Here is a 12,161-nt window from a genome sequence, read left to right as displayed (position 1 = left end):
TAATCATGTACACACAGGTTTGACTATATATGTAAATAGGTTCGTGCCCGTACATTGCTACGAGACAGCTAAACTTTCATACTAAAAACACACAGATCGTACGATAAGATAACAATACTGTAAAAGTATATGATCGACGTTAAAGTGACATTTAATCCAAAAAGCTAAGTTCGTGAAATTTACACAGTCACAGAGAGCATGGCGTCGAAGGCTCACAAACTCTACTGTGTTGATCTTTTCGTGATGTGGCTAAGATCATTTTTTATACCGGCAGGAAGAGATTTTCGATATCCATTTCTTTCGTGCGCCAATAAATCCACGAATAAGTTTCACCACATCTCTATACCATCCTGTACACGGCGCTGGCAAGCGAATTAGCCACAACTTATGTAATTAGTTTTATAATTAGTTCATGTTTAGTCAGTATTTTTCTAAACGCTAAACGATAAACAGTCGATCACCTACCGTTTAGTCATTATTCGGGCAAAACGTCCCATTAAACGGGCTAAACGGCCAATTAAACAGGATAAACGGGTGATTAAACGGAAACGGCGCACCACCGTGTAGCGTTTACACGGTGTTTAAACGGGTTAAACGGCCGTTTAGGCGAACAGTGTGTCTAGTTCTCCTAATTGATATCTAAAAATTCAATGTGACAGGGACTAAGTTTAGTCCTGGGATCCAAACACCCCCTAACTCTCGACTCCTATTGGTTGCTCACTTGCACCACCATGCCTATGTGTCTGCACGTATATACTCTAATGCCAGAACGTCTAAGATGGTCTTTAAGGTTGCCATTTGTGTATGCTGTAGGATTGGGATGCTTTGCACTGATCCATGAGGGTGTCCATGAGAGTCAAAAATTTTGATGCCATTATGATGTCTAAGCTTACCAATCAGACAGAGATGAACTTGATTATTAAAATATTTTCAACACTGCTTTCATATACTTCCTCTGTCCCAAAATAGAATTCATTATCGTTTTCCGAGAAGTCAACTTTTTTTTAACTTCAACCAATTATAATACAGGTATTTTTTTACATGCATGTGGCCTCAGAAGTCGACCAATTGATTGTTAAATGTTGCACGTATTTTTTACAAACCTAGTCAAAGTTGAGAAAGTTTGATCTGCACACATCCCATAACGATTTATATTTTGGGGCAGAGGAAGTATATACTAATGGGAGTAGTCAACTGGAAGTCGTGATGAACACAATAATACTTTCATATTATATGCTAATTGGAGCACGAAGAAACGCAGAGGAATGGACCTATATACGAATGGTGGGAATATTCGTTTAGAAAATTACAGAAGGTTCACCAGTCTCATCATGTATAACCTGCACATCTTTTATTTGGCACCACTAATATTCTCAAGGAGCAGCCACTTTTTAATTTCAGGTCTGCATAATGGAAACACTAAAATTAAGGACCAACCTCGTTGAGTCATCTTGCTTGATCTTTGCCAATTGTTTCCTTCCATGCATGATTATTATTTTCTTCCATGCATGTGGCCTCAGGTGATCGATTTGTTTTCTTCAAAGCAGGCAGGGATCGCAGGGATGACAGTTTCTTTTTCTATCACGCGGGGTATCGCATGGCTGGAAGAGAGAAGTCTTGCTTGATCTTTGCCAATTGTTTCCTTCTATGCATGATTATTGTTTCCTTCCATACATGTGGCCTTAGGTGATCGATTTGTTTTTTTTTTCAAAGCAGGTGGGGATCGCAGGGATGGCAATTTCTTTTTCTATCGCGCGGGGTATCGCATGGCCGGAAGGGAGGAGCGACCCAAAAAAAAAGTCACCAAGAAATAGTCTTACTTTTAGTCTTTTTAGTTGTATGAGAATAGTATCACTTTTTTATGCTGATAGTTAAAATTTGTGACATTATTACTATTCTATAAAATTATTGTTCATGACCAATGTCCAATAAAAATATACTATCATCACAGTGCTAGTTCCTTTTTAAACAAAAAAAATAGTCAAGTTCAACAACTGTGCTCTTGCTCTTTAATCCATCATAAGTACTCTTTCCATTTCAAATTGTAAGTTGGTTTAATTTTTTTAGATATATATGTTTTTAATGTGTCTAAACATAATATATATATAGATTTGTAGTAAAAACTATATATTAAAAAGTCAGCATAACTTATAATTTGGGACGTAGGGAGTAGTAAATTGCAGACGGAGGGATCGGAGCCCTTGGTAATGCTGCTATATATTACATCTGCTGCCTGGTTATACGCAAAACAAGTGCATGTTTTCCTTAGAGAAAGCACTACTAGTTACATCACGCAATGCAAGCGCCGGAAGCGACAACAAGGAAACGATCGAATTTCTGTGACACGAGATGTGTGTGCATATAGATAGATCTAGCTTTGTGTTAACCGACAGCTTGGTGCTGCGACATGCACAAAGCATGCAGCCACCAAATCACGCAGTATTATGTGGTTGTCAGGACGAGCAAGCTACGCTAAGTAGAAAACGATTTTTAGCAACAGTTCGATTTTTTTTAGAAGTGGCTGATGATGGAGCCGCCCCTACAGTGGCGTGCTCGGGTGCCCAGACACCAGCCGCCCCTACAAATAAAACAGCAAGGGCGGCTGTTGTTACGAGCCGCTCCTACAAATGGGGTCTGATTTGTAGGGGCGGCTCAATCACCAGCCGCCCCTGGAAATGCTATTTGTAGGGGCGGCTGGTGATTGAGCCGCCTCTAAAAATGGCTCCGTATTTATAGCTCCGATTTGTAGGGGCGGCTCAATCACCAGCCGCCCCTACAAATGGCCCCCATATAAAACAGAAGCAGCACCTTATTCCTCCTCGGGTCACTCACTCCAACCCGTGAAAGAAAAGTGGGGAGGCCCTGGGCACCTCCCAAAAATTGCTCTACTAAAGGGGAAGGTTTTGGTCTCAAATCCTTTGGTAAGAAAATGCTATTCCACATTTTTTTAAAGTTTTAATGCTTGGTTAGTGAGTAATTAGAGTTTTATTTTTCTCTCTCTTCTATGGTGCTTGAGCTATTTATGAGCAAATTAGACCCAACTTTTAAATGTACTAGAATAAATTAGGGAGGGGAACAAGATCATACCCTTATTTGGTCCATGTTTCTTGATTTTAGTGAACCATTAGTTAGTTTTATGGATGTTTCATGTGCATGTGATCTAGATCTAGGGTTTGGTTTTTTTATTAATTTCGTTTTTATAAATTTATGTTTGATAAAATTGGACTAGGGTTTGTATGAAAGATATAGGGTAAAGTATAATTATTGCTAATTGTTATCTTTGAAATTGTTTATTGTAATCAATAAATATGTATTTTAATTATTTATGGATAAATGGGCCATTAATTAATTTTCCTCTACCATGGTGTGTTTGTATGCTTCATGTAATTATATTAGATTTATATTCATATATATCTGAGGTATATATAATTATTCTCAAATAATTATTACTTTGATTCATTTTTATATATATCTGAATAAGTACTCCTTTAATGTTTGTTTTGTTGTTGTTGTAAAAGATGGAGTACAGGAACTCTTGGATGTATGGTTTGTTAAGGTTCAAGGCAGGTTTCCGTGAAGAGGTGGATAAATTTATTGAAGCCGCAACGAAGCATGCAACGACATTGAAAGAGAATAAGGATACAATTATTTGCCCCTGTAAAGATTGCAAGAACCGTATGGCATGGACAGATGTGACTATCATCAGATCACATTTGATTATGCGAGGATTTGTTGAGGACTACACAGTGTGGATTCATCATGGTGAAACGGTTATTGTTAATGACGAGGATAAGGAGGAATACGACGACGAAACCATAGAATCCCTCTCCCAATATTCAGCAGAGTTTGATGCACGAATGGATTTCGAGTTTGGCAATGAACAAGGTGGTGATGCTGGTGGTTGGGATGGTAACGACGAAGGTGGTGCCAATAATGATGGTGGAGCACGTGTTGGAGTTGAAGATGATTTAGATGACATGATTCGAACCCTTGGACCAGAGATTTTACTAAATAGCCCAAAAGGTCCAGAAAATTTGGAAAGAGTGACAAAAGTATCGAAGGAGACTGTGTATGGTGTTGAAAAGGGTTGTCCGACACATTGGACATTGCTACGTTTCGTGCTTGAGCTGCTCATCCTGAAGGCTAAGTACGGCTGGTCAGACTATAGTTTCAACGATCTATTGCATCTCCTGTCATGGGTGCTGCCACAACCAAACTCAGTTACCGCCAACACATACCAAGCGAAGAAGGTCATAAGTCCATTGACAATGGGGGTTGAAAAAATACATGCATGCCCCAACCACTGTATACTTTTTCGTGGCAAAACGTTCAAGTCATTAGATAAATGTCCCCGGTGTGGGGCCAGTCGGTACAAGAACAATGACCTTTACCGTGGGGACGAACCATCCACAGGAAAAAAGAGGAATAAGAAGGGTACAAAAAAGGTGGTACAAGAATCTCATCCCCTAGAGGACACTCCATTAGGCAACGATGTAAAGCAGAGAAGAATTCCTGCCCTGGTAATGTGGTACCTGCCAGTGACTGACCGCTTGAGACGTATGTTCCTAAACCCTAAAGAAGCCGCACTCATGACATGGTGGGATGATGAGCGCAAGGTGGATGATGATAAGATTGCACACCTAGCTGATTGTAGTCAGTGGCAAAGGTTTGATGAGAAGCATAAAGAATTTAGCGATGACCCAAGGAATGTACGGTTTGGCCTGAGCACCGATGGAATGAATCCCTTCAATGAGAGGATGAGCAACCACAGCACATGGCCAATGATCTTGACCATGTACAACATCCCAACATGGTTGTGTCAGAAGAGAAAGTACCTTCTCCTCACTATTCTTATTTCTGGCCCTAAACAACCAGGCATTGATATAGACGTGTTCCTCGAGCCCTTGATGCAAGAAATGGAGAGGCTATGGAGGCATGGGGAGCAGATGTACGATGCGTTCCGAAAGTAGGACTTCATATGTAGAGCAATAATATTTGTTACTACCAATGATTACCCTGCGCTGTTTGCTTTGTCTAGACAGATCAAAGGGAAGATGAGATGCTTGGTTTGCTTGGATAGTACTATATGGGTGTACCTGGATGCATCCAAGAAGATAGTTTACCTAAGGAACTGATGCTTCTTAAAGACAAGTCACAAGTATCGTAGCAAATTATTCTTTAGATTTTATGACAACGCCCCAGAGATTGAACCCCCTCCGGAGAGACGTCATAACAGAGAACATGTGTACAGAATGGTGAAAAACATACGCGTCGTCTATGGAAAGAAGAATCCAGATGGGACGAACAGAGATAGAAGCACACCTCCTGTTGAAGGCGTACCTTTTAAGAAACAATCGATCTTCTTTTAGTATCTGCCTTATTGGCCATACTTGGAGGTCCCCCATGCCATTGATGCTATGCACGTGCAGAAGAATGTCTTTGAGAGTCTCATTGCTACCTTGATGGACATAGGCAAGTCAAAGGATGGTCTGAAAGCACGGAAAGACATGGTGCAGCTAAATGTGATGCCACAGCTTCACCCGATACCTGAAGCTAATGGAAAATACACTCTGCCCGCGGCGTGCTTCAACCTAACACCAGACGAGAAGAGAGCTGATTATCATGTGATGCTGACAGTGTTTCTACCTATTGCAATCAGGGCTATAAAGCCAGAGTTCTTGAAAATGGCCATCACCCGCATGTGCTACTTCTTTTCGAAGATCTCACAGAAGACGATTGGCAAGGAAGAGCTGAGTGACCTACATGAATTTGTGGTGGAGACACAAAACCAACTGGAGATGTGTTTACCTCATGCTTTTTTTGATATAATGCCACATCTCATGATTCACATGGTTCATCAGATACATGCGCTTGGCCCTTGCTACTTGCATGAAATGTGGTCCTATGAGCGGTTCATGTCGGTTTTAAGTCGATACGTGCATAATCGAGCATACCCAGAGGGCTCCATGATAGAGGGTTATAGTATTGAAGAAGTCGTCGAGTGCTGTCAAGAGTACCTAAAAGTACAGAAAGGGATTGGTAAACCCGATTCTCATCACAAGGGTAGGCTAGCTGGGAAGGACACCAGTGGTAGAAAAGTGTTCATCGACCATGATTACAAAGAGGTGAGTCGGGCGCATTACAGTGTCTTGCAGAGTACACAACTGATGCAACCGTATATTGATGAACACTTGGCTATCATTATGGCGGAGAGAAATGGCCATTCGGATGATTGGGTCATGAAACAGCACAAGCAACGACTAACTACATGGTTGAAGGACCAAAACATACCACCTGGAGAAACCATAGACTCTATTACCATCAGTAGGTTGGCGGAGGGGCCATCGAGACAAGTGACATCTTGGAATACTTATGACATCAATGGATACACGTACTATACCCACGCAAAGGATAGTAAATATATGAACCAAAACAGCGGTGTTCGAATAGAGGCTCTCGATGGATTAGGGTGAAAGATCCAATACTTTGGCATCATTGAAGAGATATGTGAACTTGACTATGGAAGGGATATAACGGTGGCCCTATTTCGATGCCGCTGGATCAAACAACACCAACTGAACGAGATCGGATTGAGAGTCCTGGACCTCGAGAATCTAGGCTACCAAGATGACCCTTGGGTGCTCGCTTTACGTGTCGCACAAGTTTTCTATATGTCTGACCCACAAAGTAACCTCCCCCCAAAGAAGAAGACAAAGCACGTGGCTGCCTCCGGGAAACAACACATTATTGGAGTTGATGGCGTGGATGATGTTAAAGCTTATAATAACTACGATGAGATGCCGCTATTCATAGACTTTCCTAAGAAGATCAGTGTTGTGGAAAAGAACCTCCCCAAAGACATAATGCCATGGGAACGAAAAGGTGTCAAAGAAAAAGTCGTTATAGCGGGCTAGCTAGTTGTTGAACGTGGAGTGTTTGTGTAAGTGTGTGTTTGTAAGACTTTATTTATGCATGCGTGTGAGACTATATATTTATGTATGTATGTAAGACTACATATTTTTGTATGTGTATGAGACTACAATTTATGCATGTGTGTGAGACTACCCTTTGCAACATCTAGATGACTCTATTTGAACATCCACTCTATTACTACAAAATTTCATTTGTCAAAGTTTGAGCACTTCAAATTTTCAAATTTAAAAAAATAACAAGTTCAAACGAGATTTTCAACCACTAAATGTTTTTGAGCTAAAAAAGTGATGAATACCAAAGTTGTATAACTCATCAAGATCTATAACTTTTATTTTAATCATTTGTTTATCTGACAAAGTGATAGTAAACATTGTTCACAAATCAACATATTTCTCGTATAGTTCATGAAACTATGAGTCATGTGAATTTATGAACAATGTTTACTAATACTTTGTCACATGAAGAAGTGACCAAAATAAAAGTTGTAGATAGTGAGGAGCTCAACAACTTTTATGTTCACGACTTTTATTGTTCAAATCATTTAAGGTTTCAAAATCTTGTTTGAAGTTGCCATTTAGTGAAATTCAAAATTTGAACTATTCAAATTTTGTCAAATGAAAATATGATAAAAATAAAAGTTGTACATATTGATAAGTTCTACATCTTTGGTATTCATGAGTTTTTCATATGAAATCATTTACTCTTTCAAAATATTGTTTCAAGTTGAAATTATTTGAATTTCAAAATTTGAATCGTTCAAACAAAGTCACATGACAAGATGACCAAAATAAAAGTTGTACATGTTGATGAGTTATACAACTTTTATGTTTACAACATTTTTATTCTATTTCATTTAACGTCATAAAATTGTATTCGAAGTTTTAAAATTCAAATTTTTTATTTTTGTTTTTTTTTGTTTTCTATATTGTTTTGACTATAATTGTTTATATATATATTTCTTCATATATAGAATAATACAAAATATTATATTTGTGTATATACACAATTTTTTATATTACTTTGTGTTTTTATGATATAAAAAATATAGAATTTATAATTTTAAAAAATAGAAAATATTTGTAGGGGCGGTTGGATCAGGAACCGCCCCTACAAATGTATTTGTAGGGGCGGCTGGATCAGGAACCATCCCTACAAATGGTACCTAGTATAAATAGGAGGAAACGTACGGGAGTCATCGTTTGGGCGCTGTCTTCTTCCTCCGACGCCGTCAGGCTGCCTAGGGTTTCCGCCGCCGGTCCCGTGCCTACCCACACCTGCACCCGGTCCTCGGCGCCCGCCCCCACGCGCCGACCCCCGACGTCCCGCGCCCGACCCCCAGCGCCCTCCCCCGAGCGCCGACCCCCGGCGTTCCACGCCCGGCCCCCGGCGCCCTCCCCCGCGCGCCGACCCCTAGCGTCCCGCGCCCGACCCTCGGCGCCCGCCCCCGCACGCCCACCCCAGGTGCCCTCCCCCGCGCGCCGACCCCCGGCGTCCCGCGCCCGGCCCCCGGCGCCCGCCCCCGCACGCGACGACCCGCGCCCTAGATTGTTCTTGGGGCTGGATTGCTGGGTCCATCGTTTTCAGGTATTCTACCATGACAGACCTCGCTTCCCGGAAGTTCTAATTGTGATTGACTTGCCTTGCCTTCCCTGAAGCATTGATTTTTTTTGACGAGTCTAATGAGAATAACATGAAACAAGGCATATCACTAGGAACATACGCATATTTATTTGTATGGTTTTATTAACAAATATGATAATTGAATGTACCAAAGAGGAAGTAATCCAAGCTTTTGTTAACAAGCATTGGTTTTATTAACACCGTTGTTGCGGCAACGCGCTGGGGGCCTCGGCTCAGGTTTGTTCCGTGCCTTGAACCTTCTTCTTGTCTTCAGTTCCTTTATGCTCATGGCCTCATGTCATGTCATGCCATAACGGCGCCCGCCCTCCTCCTCTTGGTCTTGAGATTCCATTCTAGCACTATACATTTGTACCTGCACTTCGTCCTTGCTTGGCTAGTGGGCTGCCTGCCATGTCAAATTCCCCCAAATTCTCACCTTGCAATATGTATGCGCCTCTTGAGTCTAGGCATGAAACCTTGAAAAACTTGGACCTCCTCCCCTTCTTATGTGATATGGCAGAGCTGCTGCTAATTGTTTCAAAACAGAAAAACATTCGTCCCACAACACTTTTAACAGACCGTAGACATTTCAACATAGTATACTTGGTTAACATATTGTCCAAACAAGCACAACACAAAGTTAAATATTAGGAATGGAAATCATATGCTAAGTGTTGTTTCAACAATTATTCCATGATTATGTATTCCAATATAAATTAATGGTAGCCAAAAGAATAAAACTTTGGAGGCTTGTCATTGTCCAAAATGACATCTCTTTTTTGTCACCCGAGGTAGTACATAGTGTTTTCTTAAAAATTCCAATTCTATGATAGTATTGCACAAGTATATATGTAGATCTAAGAAATTTACTCTACCCTTTGTTGACATTCACAACTCATCCCTTCCCAAAACTAAAACAAACACGCACACGCACACTAGTTAGTATTTACATTATGAACCTACTACTCATTATTTTGAACAACTTGCTGATCATGGAGTTTATGCATGAACTGCGCTGCTGTGTTGTGTCCTGAGGGCTTGTACAATGGTATGCTCCTCTTTTTCATGTTTCCTGTACACTCTAGCTTTCCTTTGCATTTACAAGATTGGGCCTTCCACCTGCTCCGTTTTGCTTCTACTCTTCACAATGGTATCCATGCCTGTAGGTACATTTATAGACTAAACTACATTTCTGAAAATAAGGGGTCTTTTTCTATGCACCTCTTCTTTTACATGTCCAGACAAGGGCTGTGAATGTGAGTAGCAGCACAAAAGCTATAACCGGGAGTAAAATCTTTGTTAAATTGCTCTTCTTTGTTAAATTTACATCATCAAGCATCATTTGCAATAGTGTGAGTTTACTTGCAAAGGGCCATGCTTAGTGGTGATCCTTGACTAACTTATATACAAGTAAAAGACCAATTTGTGAACACTCAAAGCAGTTACCCTTGCACATTGTTGATGGGTTTCTTTATAGGAACAATTATGTATAATTTGCCACTGCAAAGTGTTCTAGTCTAGTGTCCGCGCAAAAGTTCAAGTCGCTTTATTCATGCTCGTATGAAGTTCAGCGCTGCAAAATTAAAAGTAAATCGAGCAGTTTCTAACCCTTTTCTTTTACTATTTGATGCCATCAAGGCATCAACACCAGCATAAAGTACGAGAGATGGTATTTTGATACAGTTTATTTGATGTCTGTTTGCCTTAAATAGAATGTACGGTCTATTTGAGTCCTTATCTTGCCGGTGTAGTCAAGCTAGACGCGTATGTAGGGTGATCCTTCGGAGGCTGTGTATGTATAATAGAGGTCATTCCTTGTGTTGACAATGGCTAGATTGGAAGGCAACACGCTTATGACTAGATTGGGTAATTACTGTACTATGCAAGGGTATGATAGTAGTAGTATGATTAGATTGGAGTATATGTCTTTTTAGAGCATGGCCCGTCTTCCTGCCCTAGGTGGTCTCTATCATAGCCATGTGCTAGAAAAAGGTGATCTAGTGTTTTATCAAGTAACCCACATGCAGATTTGTCTTCTTTTTATGCTAGTGCTACATTTTTAGCGTTTTGCTTCTTGATTGGTACTTGCTGGCTGCTACACATTCTTTTTCTTCTTTTATACAGTTTATTGTGACTGTTCTCTATATAAGTGCATGTTCTATGAGTTTAGCACCTTTACCTACTACTTCTGATGGCAGTATATTTCTGTTCTCTATATAAGTGCATGTTCTTGCTTATCTACACCTTGTTATTTATAGACTTACACAGTATATTTCTGTTCTTGCTTACTTTTTTTAGATAACAGGTTCTCTACTACTATTGTCTACTACTTCTGATGGCAGTATGACAGCTGTTGCTTTTTTGGAAGCAGTAGCTACTGTTTTTTACCAAATCTCCCCTCTCCTCTATTTTTGCCATATTTCCTATCCTCTATGTTTGGGAAGCAGCAGCTGCTTGTTTTTACACCTTTTTCTCTCTGTGTTTGTTAAGCAGTTGTTGCTTTTTTTGCCAAATCTTTCCTCTCCTCTCCCCTCCTTTGTTTTGCCGATGATGAAATTGTCTAAGTCCATACATTATATGGAATATGAGCTGATGATCAAGAACTTGTGAGGAACTTGGCATCATTAGCAGCCGCCCCTACATTACTTTCTCCTCTCTTCTCTGTTATGATGCCTTGATGCTCCAAGTTCAAGATCCGATGATGATTGACATGTTTCTGAGGCCTCTACCACTGCTACTTCTTGTTTTTTATATTGTTGTTTTATAGGACTACTTTGGTTTATAGACCTTTTTGATTTCTTATACCTTCTCGCGTACCTAAAGCACACTTTCTTGCATCTTTTAGAACAAAGCACGAAATAATGTCGCAGACAACAGATAGTGCAGCTCGATGCCCCGAGCATGATGAGCAGCCAACCCTTGAGGAGCAAGCACTAGAGGACCAGCTTACTCAGGAACAGTTCGATAACGAGGTAGAAAAGGATCTAGAAGTGATGCTTACTCAGGATGAGTGTGACGAGGAGGAAGGCCCCGAAGGAGAGGCTGCTGAAGGCGAAGAAGAAGAGGATGATGAGTCAGAAGAGGGATATGAAAGTCCTGAGGATCCTTTCCCACCTGAAGCAAGAAGGAGGCCAACGGAGGAAGATTTGGACAAGGATTTTGACCCGAATGAGGAGGTAGGGAAGAAGCCTTAGCTTGTAAATTTTGCTAAAGCTTTGGCTATGTTACCTCTGCTAACACTTTGACATATCCTATATACAGGTCCCTCCTGAAACTCAGAAAAGACGACATCGACATCCACGACATCTCGCTGGACAAGACGGAGTAGAGGAAAGGAGAGCAGAGGCAACAACCACAGAGACGGATCACGATGCCTCTGCTCCACAAACTCAAGACACAACCACGACTACCAAGCCTAAGAGGAAATGAGGGGATAGAAAAGGAAATCTATATCTAGATAAGGCTTGCTATGTGATAACGGAGGTTGGGCCAGCAGGGGAGATCCTTGAGCCAAAGGAATTAAGAGGACGATTCCGTAATGCGATCGGGGCCCTAGTAAGAGATAAATTAAACCTAGCAATCCCTAACTAGAAAGAGGTACTAGAGAA

This window comes from Miscanthus floridulus, chromosome 8, assembly GCF_019320115.1.
Source record: "Miscanthus floridulus cultivar M001 chromosome 8, ASM1932011v1, whole genome shotgun sequence".
Classification (NCBI taxonomy): domain Eukaryota; kingdom Viridiplantae; phylum Streptophyta; class Magnoliopsida; order Poales; family Poaceae; genus Miscanthus; species Miscanthus floridulus.
The sequence above is the reverse complement of the archived record's forward strand: the minus strand, read 5'-3'. Positions refer to the sequence as shown.